This window comes from Rutilus rutilus (assembly GCF_951802725.1).
Source record: "Rutilus rutilus genome assembly, chromosome: 5".
Taxonomy (NCBI): domain Eukaryota; kingdom Metazoa; phylum Chordata; class Actinopteri; order Cypriniformes; family Leuciscidae; genus Rutilus; species Rutilus rutilus.
In genome coordinates, this window is record NC_140213.1 from 42100346 (window position 1) to 42120434 (window position 20089).

At 34.4% G+C, this 20089-nt stretch overlaps 1 long non-coding RNA gene across 1 annotated transcript; it reads right to left on the reverse strand.

Moving 5' to 3' along the window:
* Positions 1-502: 502 nt before the first annotated feature.
* Positions 503-8575, reverse strand: LOC311290293. The gene is made up of 5 exons (XR_014627354.1): positions 8299-8575; positions 6776-6835; positions 6580-6630; positions 3278-3333; positions 503-768 (listed from the first exon to the last, which is right to left on the reverse strand). It is a non-coding gene; the product is annotated as an uncharacterized lncRNA (long non-coding RNA).
* Between the last annotated feature and the right edge of the window lie 11514 nt (positions 8576-20089).

The following is a 20089-nucleotide window of genomic DNA, read 5'->3' on the forward strand; positions in this document are numbered from 1 at the left end:
AGAGACAGCCATTTTGCAGTGAGTGCTGGACTACACTGGACACCATTTTAGACAATTTCATTTTAACCCTTTTACACCTGCTCTGTATTTGTAATGTTCTTTGCAAAAGTGATATTTGAAAGAGGGCGGTTGCGTGAATCAAGCTCGCAGGCTGGCAAGAGCGTGACTTTAATTCACCAGGAAATTTGAGGGTGTATCCTTGAATGGAATAGATAAAGTTTGAAAATAATTTGCGAAAGTTAATTATGGAATGCAACAAAACTAATGTAGCAAAAATTAAAACAAGCCATTGAGGGCAGGTAAAGACATAACGAACTCTTTAAAATTTGAGCTTGTTAGTAAACCAATCATAGTTCGGTAAGTAAATAACATTTCTTTTCTTTTCTTTTTTTAAGAAAACTTGAACCTGGAAAAGTTGTGTTGGACGCTTGGACGTAAACCGCAAAGCAAATATTTTGCGAAACGTCATTCTTATTTTCCATCCAATAAGAGCAACTCGATATTGTTCAATCACGAAACTTTTTTATTTTTATTTTAAAAGGCAAAAACCAAAAAAAAAAGCATACTTAAATTTTGAAATACAGGCATTTCATGAAAACAACAATGCAGTAAAATGACATAATACATACATTTGCACATTTGCGAATGAATTAAAACATAGCAAATCACAAACAAATAAAATGTCTCTTTCTTTCCAAATCCAAAAGCAAAATATGAGCCGCCATCTTCATTAAGCAGTAGTCTCCACTTGACTGTCCAGAATTGGTTCTTAATGAAATCAAAAAGGAGAAGGGAAAACATGTAAACCCCAAATGTTTCTTTAAAGATGCGATGACAGCTTTTCATAAAAACGGTAGCGTACAGCTATGATGTAGCTACGAACATGAAATCAGAATCCTGTTTTAAATGGTTCTCTAACTAGCGACAATGGTCAATCTCACAAGGTAGCTTCATATGGTCAATTAGGACAACTTCAACATGAACATGCACAACTTGTCCATATAATAATAGTAGCATAATAACAGCAAAATGCATTGTTATTCATATATTGATAAAATGCTAACAGAAGACTGCTATGTAGTTGCCGCATTTGCGTTTGCATGATTTCGTTATATTCACCTACAAATGTAAGTGCAAGAAACTATTTCACACTAAATTCAGCAAGCGTTAATCACAAGAAACAACACTACAAAAACCTTTTCTTTCAACTACCAGAAAATCTATAGTACCTGGATTTGGTTCACTTATCAGTTTACCAATTACATTGATACTCAGAAAGTAGCTTTAGGATAGACCAATAGTTTAAAGAAAATCACAACATATATTACACAACATATGTCTGTCATTAGCTATCATTTCTGTGGATGTGCTTCACAAAAGGTAAATTTCTTCCAATAATCATGTTTTTGTTCAATAATGACCATTAACGTTAATGATACAAGAACAAAGTTGTATCCAAGTGAAACCATTTAAATGAATAGGTGAAAAACATGCGAGAACTTATTGAAGTGTTTGTCTTTACTATGTGATTATTACAATGTGTAACTTGGGCCAAAATTAAGTGTATTAGAGGGAGTAATCGAATTGTAAAGTTGTTGCAATTCAGTCATTCAAGATGTTTAGGCTGTATATTTTTTTTCTATAATAAATAAATAAAAAAAATAAAAAAAATTAAACTACTATGAAAGGTGTGGCTTAACCACCAAAATGAGAAGCGACACTGCAAATTGTCGGTTCACAAACAGACAGTGAAATTTGCATAATGATGTGTATAAGTTGAAATAAGAGAATTTTAACAAAAAGGACACGAGTTGTCCCAAATGTTATAAAGAAAGAAAATTCTCAATTTAGAAAAAGAGAAGGTAATGAAGTACAGTCGGGCTTCAGAAAAATGATGAAAAAGATTTGAAGTCACAGCTTCCTTGTCAACGGACGTATGGCATTTGCTTACTGAAAACGTCAGTAGCCTTATCCACAAGTTGAGAACATTTCCCTTCAAAACTATTAAATTAAATGGTGATTTAATGTAAAGGACATGGGCCAATGCACACTTGTTTAATGTGCAATAATACATTTTTAGTCTGTCCTGTCTGGAAACCCATCCCAAAAATCAAAAGCAGAAAATGTTTTATCCATCCATCACTCTAAATGTCACAAGTGAAATGGAAATGTTGTAGTGTATTCCAGTATAAATGTGGCACAAGTGCAAGTGTGCCACAGCCAGTGAAAAAGGAGGCCAAATGTAGCGCAGAAGATGTGTAAAACAAGTTACACAAAAGCAGAATAGACTCCACAAGAAAAGAGTCACGCTGAATGGAAAAACAAAGATGTGCATAAATTAAAAAAATGTGCATAAAAACTTACGCTCATTTGAGGAGGATTTTTTTTTTTATCCGGTAAGACGACATGTGCATTAACTTAAATGGAAACATATTTAACAAATAAATCTCTCTATGCAAAAAAAAAAAAAACTCATGTTGACTGTCTCAGAGGATGTGATTGGATAACTGAACTAACCAGCGGATCAGTTTAATCGCAAAGCATTTTAAATGTCGGTTTGTCCATTCTGAAATGCCCGAGCCAAAGTCCGTCATCTGAATCATTTGGTATAATGACCTCCCAGAACGACCTCACATGACTGCGTTCCCAAACATCAGGAATCTGAACGCAAGATATCATTCTCTCGCGCTCTGAGACGCAAGTCATTTACGATGTAGGATAAAAGAGCCACAGTGGCTTCCCAGATTGCACCAATTTCCCAGGAAGTGACGAGTTTGTTCTCGAACAGATGGGATGGAGTCGCTGCTTTATTGGCAAATTTAAGCGATGTTCCATTTTTGCGGACAAAATGAATTAAACTTCGAATGGAAACATAGAATCTCAAGAAAGGTTTCCACTGAAAACAAGATCAAGTGAAGAGCACCCAAGCATGCTCAGGTACTGAAGACAAGTAAATGATTTGTACTGTCATCAAAACAAAGTGAGGGAAAAAAACCTTTACACCTTTCCTAACTGTGAGCTGTGAGCCTAACTGTGTGAGCCCTTAAAACATCCTTAGTACCATTCCTTTGAGCTTCGGATTTTTTCTTTACCTTTTATATAGATTGCTACAATTGTAAATACATTTTTTTGATGAAACATCCATTTTCTGCCGTTTATTATCTACTACATTTGCCTGGGCAAAAATACTTTCCTAAAGCTGTAAGCCTAGATGCAGCTAAATGACAGACATATGGAGTAATACCTTGATAATACAAATAACACTGTGAGGACTTACAGAGTAGTCTTCATTTCCTTGATTTTGCTGCAGTTTCCTCTTCAGGCAAACGTCGTCTGCAGGGAGAAGGACAATCGTGAGATCAGAGGTATAAAACCAAACACTGTCAGTTGAGAACTACATTAGCTACTCGAGTAAGTGTCACATTGCCCTATGATTAATTCAAGAAAAACATTGTCATCCGTTTAGTAGTTTCAAGCCTGAACCCTACATTACCTTCAAAAGATTTTCTATTTCTATTTATCTTCCAAATAGCATCTACATTTTCTGTTGAAAATGAGAGATTCTTCTCCATGCAAAAGTTGCTGCCATGCTTCTAGGGTGTTCTGAGTGGTTGTTAGCGTGTAGCTATGCAGTTGCTAGGTGGTTGTTTACTTTTTGTCCCTACAAATGTACATATCGATGCCACACGTCGGTGCGCCCGCCGCCATCTTGGAACGGTCAGCGTGTTGTCATTCACAGTAAGAATCAATGATGCCACATTTCGCAGCTACTGGTTATGAAACCGCCGAGATTTAAATTCCCAAAGCAATGGGATAACCTTTCACAGGTGAGAATGTGTTGGTTTGTCTTATTATATGTAGTAACTCAATATTACAGGTTTTTACTTTGGTAACTTTTTAATGTCGTGTAAGCTGACGCCTTCATCTTGTATTGTGTTAGTTTAGCAAAATCATCAGCAGATATAGATGTTTAGGCTCAGACATGCGTCTAACTACAGTTGCAGACACTCCGTCAACTTGCTCTCAAGTGTTCACAGAACGGTTTTGACCGTTACAATATGGCGTACGAAACAGACGCTTATGAGGCATCTATGTATATGTATCAATTTATGTTTTAAATTTGTCCAGGTCAAATTGAGTCTGATCATATAGAAGGTAATAACAGTTCTCCTTGCTTTCACATGAAGAACAAACATTACAGTGCGAGTTACTCACTGAAATGTAATACTCAATATGAGCCGCAATTATAGCGATGCTTGCTTTGGCAATCAAAAACAAAAAAAAGTTATCACTAATTAGGCTCTATAACTTTGGGGGCAATGAGATGGCTAACTTAGTACTGGAAACCACAGTGAGCAGGAATTGGGGCATGCTGGGGAAATTTTAAATAATTGCTTGGCAAGTGAAACAACACTAAAACCAAATCCAACTTGAGCGAAAAACTCTTTAAATGAAAGAATATTGTTTAGTGAACTTTTATTGTAGATATAAAAATGTGTTGCAGGGTGGACGTCCTTAATTGATTGTTTATTTATTTACTGCATAAAAAAAAAAGTTTGTATTATCACTGTTCACACTAGGGACACCGATCAGGGGTGAAAAAAGAGAAAATTGTTTTAAATTAATGGATAGTTAAAACATTTTAAATCCAATTAGAAAAATCTAAATGCTCCTTTATCAGTGGATAAACCATTTGCCTTTGTCAATGGTTCTCCAATAATAATAAAATATTAAAGGTTTAAAAAAAACTTAAGTAGTGTTGGGAAAATGCGGAATAGTTATATCGTCAGCATACCAGATCGCTGATATGCGGTATTATCGCTGGCGGGGGATGCAATAGTTTACTTATTTGATCAATAATTTACTTATTTAATTTACTTGAAATGAGAATCTTTTTCTATCATTTTGCATGCAAAGATGGAATTGGTGATGAAGAAAAATGTCACGTTGCAATGAAATATTTCACCCAAAAGGCGAGCCCGTGGATATCACACACGCAATACGCAAACTTCGCACAAGAGTTATGCTGGGTCTCAAATTAATCCATGAAAGTGAAAGCAAAAACTGACCAAGCATTCGGCGTCCGATGCTGCACGGCGATTATTTCTTTCAGAGAGCTGAATTTACCTCAATGCTGATAACGGTATATCAAATTTTTTGGCTTAATATTTTCCTCTTATGGAACATACAATAATGAAGGTGAAAAAACTGAGAAGAATCAATATTTCTTGTTTTGAGTCGGTGTTTGAAGCTGCTTTTGATTTTCATCGATAACCGATTCTTGTGCCGTGTTCGGATCTAAAGCCTGTTATTAAGCCTATATAACTTTAGTAATAATATTATTATTAATAATAATAATAATAATAATAATAATAATAATTTGTATTGTTATTGTTGTTACTAGTGTCATTAAATGTTTTATTTATGTGCTATGGAAATGCTGACGAAAAATTATGCTGTTTCGGCCTTGGCTCAAACAACTACTGTACACGTGTCGCAAGTGTGGTTATGTGGTGATGTCATTATGAAATTAGGGAAGGCAAGTGAATTGTAGGACCTAATATTAATTTGATAATACCAGCTCAATAATAGTAATGATAATTTCATACATTAATGGGAAAACGAGCCAATAATCGACTTGATCAAAGGCATCAGCCATTGCCAATATCTCTAAATACCATCGACACACAATCCTATCGTCACAACCCTACTTTTAGGTATAGTCTAATGAGACAAAATTGGAAAAATTCCAGTTTTTTTTTTATAAAATTGATGTTTGTAACATACTTAAGGCCTAAATAGTGTTTCTCCACACCATTCCCCCCAAAAATTTTTACTAATAATCCCTCTATTAATAATTGCAAATTTTGATTTGTATAGACCTTATGCACCAGAGAAACGAGGACGCAGCCATCTTTAGAATATTGTCTTTAAACTTCTGGTTTTGCGGTCGCTCTGTATATTTCTATGGCATTGCTGTCCAGGAGTAATTAGCTTTTGAAGTGGATTCACTTAATGTAAAGTTAACGAAAGTTATCATGAGGATTGTAATGTTTAAAGCAGATATCTTAACAAATGTCAGTAGACCGGGAAGATTTTAAAATGAGTCGGTCATTCATAAATGCGCAAGATCGCTGTGAAAATACAGACCGGAAGACAAAAGACAACGAGCGTAGCGCTGAAAAGGGGCGGGGCTACATAAGGTCTATAGTTTGCGTCCTTTTTTAAGTTCTGAATTTCATCTTATTGTGCTAAACATCGATGCATGTAAAGAGTTCATAGCTAGAACCAAGATTAATGTTATTTTTTAGTTCGTTATATTCTACAACTGTTTAAAAATCTTGGGCGTTCAACATTAATTTGTTGAAATTTTCTAAAATTTGAAGGACATTTTCTGCATTTATTAAAAAAACGATTATTTGTATTATGTATTTGCTCAAATTGTGTAGAAATTGCATTGTTAACTACACTTCAGGCCAAGTTACTGTTTTAAAAAACATTAGTTAATGAACCACATAACTATATAGTACCTAAAATACTGTACGTCATACAGGGTGTTCCTTAAATTGCAATACTTACGGCAAAAATCCGTTTCCTCATCTTTCTTTCGACATTTAGGAGATCAGGAACCTTTAACAACAAAAAGATTCTTCGTTAGATTGAAGATACATCCTACGATTTGATTTAGAGCACACCTAGTGGTGGTCGAGGATAAGGTAAATAACGGATTGCGCAAATGTATAGTTCAGTTAGTAAATACATTAATTGCACTTACATTTATAATGGCATGAGACTGAACAAAACTCCATCATCTTTTATCCAGTTGTTCTGATTCCTGTACACACAAAAAAAAAACATTTCGGACAATTAGTGTCGTATTGTATATCTTACATAGTAATGCTCACTTCGGAGTCAAAATGTTCAAAATAAACATTTATTTCAGTCATGCGGTTTCTCTATTGAAATACAAATTCTTTAGTTAACGTCGAGGTAATCTGCAAGTACTATTGTTGAAAAATTAGCAAGTACGTAATTGACAATACTTCATACGCTGAAGAATATACATAAATCAGCAACTTCTTTGATATAGAATCATCACTCAGGGCTCATGTTTTATTTTTAATTTATTCTCTTACATGCAACATTAGTAGTAACATTTGTTTTCTAGACAGCAGTGAACAGTTAATTATTTTACAGCACAGACCTCATAATATATTAAAGCTTACATTTTACACTTTAAATAAAGACAACTTTAACAGCATTACTTTCTATGTTATATGTTTCTATGATATTGTGGCAACTAGAACAATAAAAAGATTTTACAGATTTAATTGGACTTTTTTTATATTTATCAATAATTTTTGTATAAATTTAGGGCATTTAATACTTTAAAACCATCCTAATCTGGTGAAAATGTACTTTGCATAAATCTCTGTTCAAAATGGAAAAACAGAAATAAAGAAACATGTTTCTACATTTTTTAAAGAATATAATTTTTTCTTGTGGACCACAATGGGTTAAAAGCCAACACCCTATTATTTAACGTCGAAAATACAGCATAAATGTTTTCAAAGCACAAGAAATACAAGTGGATACGTTTATTTAAGTTCATTCTCAAGTGGAAAAGAACCATCAAATGAAATGTTTAACTGTTACATTTTATGCAGAAAACAATACAATCTTAAAATAAAGTAAAACATCAAAATGTACTAAATCCAAAGGCAAGTTGACACATTCACAACGTTCTTTGAACAAGTTCAAAACCATATACATCTGTGGGGGGGAGGAGATGATTTTTTTCAGTAATTAACACACAATAAATGCATTAGAATGTTCAATAAAATAGTTTATTCAAAGAAAACAGTTGAAATCAACAAAAGACACTCAAAATGTTGAGACAGGAATCGATACGTACCCTATTGCATTATTACAACAATATTTCAATATAAATAATTTTTTCCGCTCTCGAATGTTACAAGGACATTTTGTCCTCTCAAGGACAAAGCGAATTTAAAATGCGTAGACAGTTAAATCCTTGTTTCTCTTCGTTGCTGCCAGTTGAAATCTTCACAGTCTTCCTGCATCATATCCATGCATTGTTTTCCTAACAATTTCACGATGTTTCTACCTTAAAATCGTCGATTAAATCGACGGAATGCCCTTTTTCAGTACTTGGCAATGGCCCCATCATGGCCATTTTACAACACCTCGTCGAACCCTCTCCTTTTCCACCATATTGGTGCGTCTTTACCACTCGCTCAAACACGTTTAGAAGTTAAATTTGTAATGAAATCTTACCATGTTCCCACCGTTGCGATCTGCTCTTTTATCTGAACAGGTCGACGCCCTTCTCTTCGTTAGCATTCTTGGTTTTAACGAGTTCTTCTCTCTCAGACCGCGCCGCATCGCCATCTTCACCCGTCACCGCCGTGTCTTCTCTCCGTGTGCGCGCGCTCCTCGTCCTCTCGGTGCTGTTATACTGATCGAGTCACTGGACGGACAGCCCTGAGCTTCAGCGTAAGCACAGACAACTTCCTCTCACTGCAGCATTCTGGGTAGAAGAAACGCAGCATCCATGATGGTGTATGTGAACTAACTTTTGAGTTCAGTGACCGAAAAAAAAGCTCATTCTTTTACACTGGCATACTGACAACGCTGCAGTTTAACGACAAATAGCCATACGATAGCAAAACATTCCGGTTTCAATAAAAAAAAACTACTTAGCTTAGCCTACTATAGAAATATTGTGTTGTTAACTTACATAATGTAACTTACTTTCTTACAGTAAGTCAAAAGTTTGGAAACTTTACTATTTTCTAATGTTTTTGAAAGAAGGCTAGGGTCATCAAGCCTGCATTTATATGATCACAAGTACAGAAAAAAACAGTAATATTGTGAAATATTATTACAATTGAAAATAATGGTTTTCTATTTTAATATGCTTTAAGCATATTTTAATATATCTTCAGTGGCACATGATCCTTCAGAAATCATTCTAATTCATACTCAGTTATTATCAATGTTAGAAACAGTTGTGCTGCTTAATATTTTTTGGGAATATGTGATGCTTTTTATCATACACACTTGAATAAAGTATATTCAAATAGAAAACCATTATTTTAAATTGTAATAATATTTCACTATATTAATAGTCTTTCTGTATTTTGGATCAAATAAATGGAGGCTTGATGAGGAGAGACTTCTTAATAAAAAAATATAAAAAAACATTAAAAACCGTGATGTTTCCAAACCCTTTGACTGGTACTGTATAAAGCCATGACTTTATATAACAAAGCAACAAATCTATTCAGATTATAGTCCTAAAACCAAGGGAATTAGCATTAGAAATATCTTTGTTTTTGTTTTTCATGTAACTAGGCCTATATAAATCAACTTTTATTACAGATAAATTACACACATTCATACCTAAAAAGTTCATTTGAAAAAAAATGAAAGTTGCTAACACAAGAATATGATTTCATGAATAATTTACATTTAAAAATGCAGCAGCAGGTTTCAAAATTTCTCAAAAAGTCTCTTTTAATAATGATAGGCCATATTTTGAAACCTGCTCTAAGCTATAAGAATTTTCCAACCTGATCTCATGAAAAGGCATAACTATTTCATGAGGTGGTGAATTTCATATGAATTCAATGTGATTTCTATGGAAACATAATATATATATAAAGGAGGTGACTCTGGAAAAAAAAGAAGTAATCTGTGACATTGTTGAATATCAAAGTTATTTGTTTGTGGAGACATTAATGATTTATATTTGTGGATTAAGAATATAGTTTTTATTTTGAAGCAAGTGAAGGCTCCGAGTGGAATGTTACCAGTGTTAATATTTATTTATTGTAATTCATGGGGTTATTATTAAGTAATTTCAGACATCTTTGATATTTAAACCTATAGGCTAATTGAGTGAAATCATTAGAATTGAATTTACAGTGTTGGTATTATGACAAAAGGTTTCATGTACAGGTTGCAACAGCCCAAACCAAACATCCATAGTTTATATAAATCACTTTTGCAATATATTTTGCATATATAATGATCTAAAACTCATATGCAGTTGTTTAAATATTTATAACCTTCAATTAATGAGCTATGACTATGACAGTTCTTTTCAGCAAATGGTGTACCAGAACCTCCGCTCTTGTCAATGGCTCATTTCTCTCCAACAACAGCTAGTCTGCATACCACTGTTGGTTTCTTAGCAACTGTAATTGTATGAGCCTCGCTCCCTCCCCCTCTCCTCTATAGTCATGCCACGTAGGCACTGGAAAATGCAGCAGGTGGACGTTTCATGGAAGGTAGAGGCCGCAAGCTATACATTAAAACATTAAAAAACTAAAATTTAAATACAGATAGAAAGAGGTGTTAAGACCAGATGCCAAAACCAGACTAAATTATACTTTCCTTTATACAAAAAATACTGTATAATAAATGACACCATATTTTGACCCTTTATATCTGCACACAAATGGGAACAAAACATGGGACATGAACAATGGGAACATGAAATATTATTTTGGACTGAAAAATAAAACAATATAAGAGCCCTCTTGTGGCCTTGTATGACATTTTTGGTGTTGTTTGAACTGTGGATCAACCAGCGCCCAGTGCATTTGTGGTTTGAGGGCCATGGTGCAAATAGAAATGTTTGTGCACTGAAAAAAAAGTCTGACTTTGAAAATATGATTAAAATTTGCTTTTTAGAATAACAATCTGGGGCCGGTTGCATAAACCGCTACGACTAGTCTTACAAGCAAGTCATGCATTTTTTGCTTTAAGATTGTTCATAACTTTTTGCAATCAGGCCTAATTTGATACCGAAAAGAAAGACTGACTGCCCCTTGATTAAACTGGGTCATACTAGATATTAAGACTTAACATTAATGTCTTAACATAATGGAGACAAGCCGGGGCAATCAGTCTTACTTTTTGGCTTCAAATTAGACCAATCTATGTTTTTATGTAACTGACTTAAAGCAGTTATGAACAGTCTTAAGGAAAATAAATGTGATGATTTACTTGTAAGACTAGTCTTTCTGCAACCGGCCCCTGATTTCTGCTAATAGTTTTATTTTCCTGTATGCACTGACAGAAAGGTCAACTGACTGTATCTGTGTAGATTGCGCCACCATGTGGCTAATATAAACGATGTATTTAATTTACTGTAGTTTGTTTCTCTTCTTTAGAAGTGCTCCACTTTGAGAATAATTGAATAACTCCCCCAAAAATCATAACCATGGTCGCATAACTAGTTTACAATTTAGCAGTCTGATACACCGAATACTGTGTTATGGTTAACTTACATTTACAGTTATTAAAATCTATAGTTAAAATCTTTATCTTCGTTAGGTTATGCATGTATTATTATTATTATTAACAAAAAACTCATTACTCATACATGTTTGGTTTTAATGCGTATTATTGATGTTATAATATATGCATTTTTATCCAGGAGAATATGGACTGGGACTCCTCTGTTAAATATTGTTAAATAACAGGATGGAGCACAGGAAAGCCAAAGTCTAATCCAACAATAACCCATTTCCCTCTCTTATGACCTGAAGAGATCAAATCATGCATTTATTCCACTGAGATCCACTATGGTTAGTAAAGCTTTTTTTTTTTTTTTTTTGCTACATAAACAGTATAATTATGATTATTTTTTTCATTTTTTTTTTCCTACTCTTTCTAAATTAAGCAGGCAGTTTTGCTGCGGTACATTTAATCTTCAACAACAGCCTTTTTGCAAAGCACTATACCCACCAAGTAGTAGAAAGTTGCACACACCACATAAACATTACCTTATTTCCCACTTCACTGGTTCCTTCTTAAGGATCCTTATAGATAGATAGATAGATAGATAGATAGATAGATAGATAGATAGATAGATAGATAGATAGATAGATAGATAGATAGATAGATAGGCCTAGACAGACAGACAGACTGTTGGGGGCAAAACATTACAAGTGAAATGTGAGTTATGTAATCAGATTACTTTTTTCAAGTAACTATAAGTAATGCATACTTTTACATTTACAAGAAAATATCTGAGGTACTTTTTGTATTAGCTGTAGCCTATACAGGTCTGAATTTGCATATCCTTCAGCCTGATGCAATTCACCAAAACCTTTGGTGTGAAAGGGCCTTTACATTTGAAAAACAAACAGGAAAGCCCAGCCCAGATGGGGGGAAATAAAGTAACCAAGTAGCCTAATAATTCAATTAGTTACTTTTTTAGGGAGAAATGCAATTTTTATAAATGCAATATATTCAAATGGGAGATTGTCTGTTGTATAGGCTATATAGCCTACCCTCGTGAAGAAAAAAAAATCAATATTTCACCAACATAAAGTCAACAGGCGCTCTTCTTTTATAACAGCAAGTCGGTGCCAAACCCTGATGCACATTGGTTCCTCGTCAGTCTGGACCCTCCCGGAGCTCTTCCGGGTGTGGATAATCCACATTTCCTCCTGCCGACACGCATTCCCAGGAAAACATCCTGGACGGACCGAGCTGCGTGTGAGTGCAAACCAAAGAATTAGACAGAACACTTGAGGTGGAAGACAGATTATGAGCAGATACTCGCGAGATTGTGGACATGTTTGACGAGCGACTGTGTGAACTGTGGAATATTTGAGATGTCGGACTCAGAGCATCATTTCCCATCATCCGTCAGACAGCTGTTGTTCGCATTTCGAGTTATAGAGCGCAGAGCTTCTTTATACTGACTCTTTTCATTATACAAAACATTAAGTTAGCGGATTAAATCGGGAAACAATATGTGGTCAATGCCATATTATTTTGTTTTTGCTCTTATTGCCATTGCCCAGGAGGTGAACGGAGAACCACATACGCGTCCCTCAGCGATGCAGCTGAATTCAACATTACCCCCGCAAGAAGACTATTCTTCATCACATAATACAACAGATGCAGAAGTTGGATCTCGCATTTCTACCATTTTAAGGGATCTTCCTACCATCAAAAATATTTCGATTTTTATCTGCGTGTTAACGACCTTGCTTATCACGTGCCTTGTCATAAAAATATTCAGGTAATATATAAGTTGGCATATATTTAAATGCTTTACTGTTGTGTTGAGATTATTGTGTGAGTGATTGTGCCAATCATCTGTTGGTTTTAAGAAAATGCCACTTGACTTATAATTGAAAATGGAGTCCTTTGGTAAATATGTCTCTTTAGATTTCGTGTAACTGGCTTGCTTTAAGACAAAAATAAATAAATAAAAACACAACATTTATACAGAATTTGTCAAATTCAGAACATGCTGGATTGTCTGGTGACGCCGACTCGTTTCCCCTGACTTAATCCTCTTTGGAAGCAGATGGTTCGCCTGTTGGTTGGAAACCGAGAACCGATTCTTATTCAGAATCTTATTCGAAATCGGAGACTTTAAAAAAAAATATCGAAATCGAATGATTTTCACGACGTCCGAATCTGCAAATGCGAACTAAACTAAAATAGTCTGACAGTCTCCAGCTTTTTTATATAGCAAATAAAGCGCAGTCTGACTTTCGAACAAATGACTCTAATGAGCCGGTTCTTTGTAGCGAATCAAAACACTAACCAATAACGTTTGTGTTATGTTGCACTTAAAGCTCGTGAGACTTTAAAACAATGCAGTCACTGATTTCAATACCACAGCATGCAATTAAAGTTATAGATTATGAGTTTTGTTGTTATATTTTATAAAAATGAATGAATGACGTAGGCCTATGTTATGTTGTATTTTTATTTATAGCCAGGATCAGTGATTGGATCACATTTGTCACCTCTAAAAAGTCTGTCCCTTTAACATACCTTCCAAAACAATTGTATAATTTCTGATTTATTTTCTATCGGTTTGAAAATGAACTCATTTTGGACGATTTTGGAGGGAAATAAATGGGCATTTCTTTTTTCAAAACTACTAAAACAATCATTAATAGAACTGTTAAAGTCAGCATGAAACTTCCAGTCAAGAAAAAAAATGTAGGGCGGGACTCATGGCATTAGTCATTGGGAATTGGTTTGATTGGACGGTTGTGGTTTGCTATTTGCTGTGGTCTCATGTGAGTGACAGGTTGTCCCGTCCTTGTGCCAGTAAACACGTCAACACATATATTTTAAAAAGATGTGCACTGATAAATTATTTATAATAAATACTGCAATATTCCATAAAAAAACATTTTGATATAATGGTGACTTTAAGGAATTTCAGAATTTCTGATTGCTACTCGCCTAGCTGGAAAACTCAAATACGCTATTGAATGTACAGGTCATAACCTCACTCACCATGTTCTCTCTAACCCTGGTTTGAATAGATCGGCAAAGAAGATCAGAAAAACGCGAAAGTATGACATCATCACAACTCCCGCCGAGCGCGTCGAGATGGCACCTTTAAATGAAGAAAACGACGAAGACGACGACTCGACCCTGTTCGACGTCAAATACAGGTGAGTGCTTTACCACAACTTGCATTATGTGCAATAACATGAAAGTCTCTTGTAGCCTACGTTTGTCCTCTTTTAGTGATTTAATTTGTAGTGCTTTACTTTTGCTTGCTTGTCGATGAAATTGACATTTTAAAAACAAATTTGAGGGAAGGGGAATAATAGTTCAACTAGTGGAATGTGGGTCTGGCTGGCTCATATTTGATTTCTGTTCAAGTCTGCCAATCAAATACATTCAGCCTTACCAGGAAAACAAGATTATGTTTCTTTCCTGATGGCTGACAATACTGTCTGCAGTGCGGCAACATTTTATTTTTTTTATTTTTTTCAGTAAACACGAAATTTTAAATAACTTCGTAGCAACATAGTGAGAACGACAGGGAAATGGTGCTGAAAAATAGAATTTGATCTCATTAGAATAAAGTAGACTATTAATGGAAAAGGCCTTCCTAAGCAGTACTTTAACTAACATGGCGCACTGCTATATTCTCATTAAATAAGACCAGTGTTTTAAAACCCAGTAGCTAGTTGTTTATTGACTGTGAATAGTCTTGGTGAGTGACCTCACGGGTCACAATGGAAACAGTTGTGTTATTTGGAGGGTTAGTGAGCGTCAAGAGTGGGCTTCTCCCTTCCGTCCAATTGTTCTTTGACTGAGAACCTGCTTCCTTTTTGCTGGGCATGGCTCCCTGTTTATCAGCTTTTTATTGGCAATGTGGCAAAAGTGTGAGGCCAACGAGCTTAGACCAGTTTGACGACTTTTATTTTTCATGCTTGAAACTTAATATGCTTTTTAATTGACCTAATCCTCTTATTTAAATTCTTTGTTTACTCATAGGTGAATGAAATGGTGCACTCAGAGTCACCGTTGAAGAGCCCCGGATACCCCTGCGTGTGAACACGTCTCAACAGGGACCTTTGATTTGATTCATTTCCTCAGAGCCTTGAAACCTCAATGGAACATGGCGACAAATTATATCAAATGTTTCTTGGTGTATGCATCCGCAGTCCAAACCAACAAGAAATCTGAAGTTTTATGAAAGGAACTTTTCTGTTGGAAGAAAGATAATCAAAGATTAAAAAAAAAAAATGTTTTCTTTGCTCCTAATAAAGGAGGCACTAAAGTTAATCCCCCACAAATCAGTTATTGCTCTAATTATTGCACAATTATTTCATATTTTTCCTTTACCCCCCAAAAAACATTCCTGTTGTTTGGTAGAAAGTCTGTAATTCAATATGCATAATTGCTCTTGAAAGTATAAGGCAGCTTGAACATTACTGTCACAGTATATCACATTAAAGCTATTTTAAGTAATATTTTTGGAATGTAATCATATAAATAATAAACAATAATTGCAATTATTAATTTAAAAACCCTACACATGGAGCTCAAATGTTAGCTTAATTCAAGTTGTAATTTAGCTGAGCTTGAATCAGCCCAAAGTTTCAAATGGAATAAGATACACGATGTTATATGGTTGTTTATGCTCCAATACTGAAAATGTATTCCCTTTATTCTATACTTATCTGTATATATTGTATGCAAATTATTCATCTGAAATAGTTTATTTTTAGAAAGATATTTTGATTTAATAAGAGTAATATGTTTCAAACATCCCTATATTTGAGAATTATTAATGTACTAACCACTAATCGTGCATATTTACTGTATAAGGGTTGAATGTATGCCTGAGAGAGGATGTGTGTTGTTGAGTTGGGAGAATACTGTTTCCATGATGCTGCTTTCTGAGGTTGAGGATAGTTTTTTATCGTCACATGCACACATGTTTTTTACAGTGGAACACTGCAGTGCCACACATCATGAAGGGTTTAAACATATTTAGCTGTTATAGTACTATGCCAGATTTAAAAAGTCTTTAAAATATCTTAAAGCTACAGTGATATATTGATAAAATATTATGTGACTTTTCCTTAACTTCAGTGTGACTTTATCATATTTTGATGCTCCTACTAAGATGTTAATGTGAAGGACTCTTGTCCAGCATCTAAGGGCCAATTAGAATTGTATTGAATTATAAATTATGGTGTAGCTGTTTTTTTTCTGACTAGTCTAAAACTGAAGTCAAGTATATGATTCTCTCTCTCTGTCTCTCTCTATTCTGTCTTTGTTCTAATTGTTTCCGATTGCCCGGTGCATTTCATACAAATCTGAATTCATTTGAAGTGAAGGAAAGGAATAGGATACTTAAAGTATTAAATGCAAAGAATTGCTGAAGTGACTGCAAAACGGTTGAGATGAAGATGAAGGTGTTTTCCCCCCTTAGCGTTCATCATACATTGAACACGTCTTAAAATACATGCTTTAACATTCTCCTGGTTTTGTCTGACATGTTTGTAGTCTAAACACTGGACAAAAAAAAAAAAAAGTTGTGTTATATCAACAATCTTTCTTTTCAAAGCAAACTTTATGTCTGAGCTAATTGTAAATGTTTGTTTATGAAGAATATCAAATCATAAATGTACTTTTCTTCATTCTTGATTAAAATAAATCCAAAATGCAATAAAAATCTTAATTGAAAACAAGGTTTGTCAAATGTGTTGTTTAAAACGTGGTTTTATGGCAAGCCGTTTTAACATTTAACATAACATATGTATTATTTTTTAAATACTTCATTACTTATTCATTAGCTACTAGTGCTAGTAACTTTTTAAAAGATACTTATTAGATTTAATTTATTTTATACTGGTAGGCTACTCATTCATTCCATACAATGTTTTTTTTTAGATAGGCTACTATTCAAAGATACCAGTACATATTAGATAGTACTTGTTCATTAGATACTAGTATTTTGATAGTGAGTAGTAACTATTTAATTGTTATTAGTAGCACATTTCACATTTTTGCCATTGACTTTTATTGGGGTTTGAGTCTGAATGTGAGTGAGATAAGATCTGCCTCAAACTTGTTAACCAGTAACCTGATAGAGCTCAAGCATGAAGCGACAAGCAAAACAAATGTCCAATTTGTCTGGTTTCTCAATTTATCAAGCTTCAGCTAGGGCAAATTTATACTATTGTATCCAAAAGCCTGTTTACATCAAGGACGATGACTAACGATAACCCTATAGTTCTATAAATCGTTCTAAATATAAATAGCAGAGTTCACACCACAACTATAACGATGATGACACAGTGAAACAATATCGTTGGAATTGCTGTCAGAACGATTTTTCCAGCTGATGAACGATACAAATATTGCCAGCCAATCAGAATCCATTCTGCTTTAAAGAGCTCGCGCATTTAAATCGGCAGACGACAAAACTCAGATTTGAATAAACAGAACTGATGTGGACTGTATAAAACAAGGTGTGGTCACGTGAGGAAACCAAGGTTATACATCAGTAACCGGCTATAACGTTATAGTTGTTGACTGTTGAGTAAACAAGCCTAACGCTAAAAATGTTTGCATCTATTTTTATAATGGACCTTTATTGATACACCTGCATGTTGATAGCCTAGCCCTCTTAGTTTTTGTCACTTCATGCACATAATAAAGAAAGACTTCAAGATTTACGGATTTCAATTAATAGTAAAATTCCATCCAATTGAATTGAATAGCATATTCATATTACGAATTAAGATTTTTAAACGAGTAATCTTAATAAAACATTTCAAATAAATCATAACAGAACAAGGGAATGGACCATTTAGTTTATGTGATTTGTATTCATAAAGAAAAAGAAAAGAAAAAGAAAATACGTTTAAATTTAAGTTTAAGATTTTTTTTACTCATTTTAAAATTCTTAATTCATAATATGAATAATATGTAAGGATTATTCAATTCAATTTGATGGAATGTTTACTATTAATAGAAATAGGCAAACAAAAAATTGAGTGCAGGAGGCAAACACATTTTGTTCCACACAACACAATTCTGGCTTTAAAAATTAATTTGAAGGTTTATGTGGAACTTTAGTGTTAAATGAGCCCTTCATCCTTTGTGGCTGTTCCCTTCTAAATTAACAGAATATTGTAAATTCCCCTTTTGCCCGACATAAAAGGGCTTTTTTTTCCCCCCTGTGATAAAGTTTTGTAAAAACAAACGAATCAATCTATGGGTACAGCTACTCCTCACGCGTCGGTTACCCACAAGACCTTAAAACACACCACATTTCCAGAAATAAGCCTAACAAGACATCACTACACATATTTCTCATAAAATATAGTCTGAAATACTGTTATGTGGCTCACAGATCATAAATTGTTTCACTTTTCCCAGACCGGATTCATTTTGTGGCATCCTGTCCCTAAAGTTGTTTTCTCCTCAGTTCCTGTCTTTCTTTTTCTTTAAAGTCTATGACGCTTTATTAACTGAATCACTTTCTTGTAAGTTGCCTCGGCTCAGAGATCCAGCATCCAAATAAGCATTCGACTAGGCAACAAGGATTTACCACAACCTGTCTCAGTTTTACCACAGTGAAGACAAAGAAGCTCTCATCTCCAGAAGCATCAGAGCTATTTTGGGTGTAGAGTTAATAGGGTCCCTAACCACACAGGTCATCCAATAAAAACAGAAACAAAAGGATTCCCCTTTCTCCTCAAAACCAGACACTGTGGTAATCATTAACACATGAAAGCAGGAAACATGGACATCTCTTCCCCACGTGCTCCCAGCTGTGGCCCGCAGTCAGTTGCAGTGTAATTAAGTTTAGTCATATTGGTTACAGACCGTTTCTCTCTTCTTTTTTTTTAACACAGGGGTGCTTTTACGGATAAATGTGTCCATTATGCCGGATAGCCTGTCGAGACACAATTATCTATTTTTAACTTAAATGGAGACATAATAAGAGCAACATGTAGTGCAGTGGATGCTTCATGTCAAAAACACGACAGATCACATGGTTCAGAAAACATGAGAAGCCCCTCTCTGGGCTGGCACAGAAATATTTCAAATACTTCACTAATTTTGATTAACTCCCTCTAGAAAAAAAATGTCCAACTTCTATGAAAAAGTCCTCTCAGACTTATCAGGCCTCAAAGCACATGTAGCCTAATTTAATTTGTCAGCTTGTTTTTGGAAAAATACGTTTTTTTGGGTCAATAAACAAGTGTCCAAAATAAAATCTTACTCATGTTGGTTTAATATAATTGTGAAAAACTTTTGAACAATTTTGAAGAAGTTTTAAGCCAGGATTAGGCCTTAGTTCAATTAGGACATTTAAGTGCATTTCATATACATTCCTAAAAAACATTACATCTTGAGACGAAACAATGGCACTGACGTATTTTAAGATATGCCAGTGCAAGTTAAAACAGCTTAAACATGCATTTTAGTCTGGGAATAGGCTTAATCCTTGTCTGTGAAACCAGGGGAATATGTATTAAATTTAAAGTCTAAACTAATGCCAGTTGATACCATTAATTAAAAGAAAAAAAGTTAAAAAGTATTTCTTCTAATATTACAAAAAAAAAAAAAAAAAAAAAAAAATCCAATAAATCTCACTCCTGTTATTGAAACTTGCCAGCCCAGAAAGTTAGTAAAGACAATGTTTAAAATAGTCCAAGTGACTACAGTGGCTCAACCTTAAGTTTATCAAGCGACGAGAATGTTTTTTGCGCACAAAAAGTAAACAAAAATAACTTAATTCAACTATTCATTT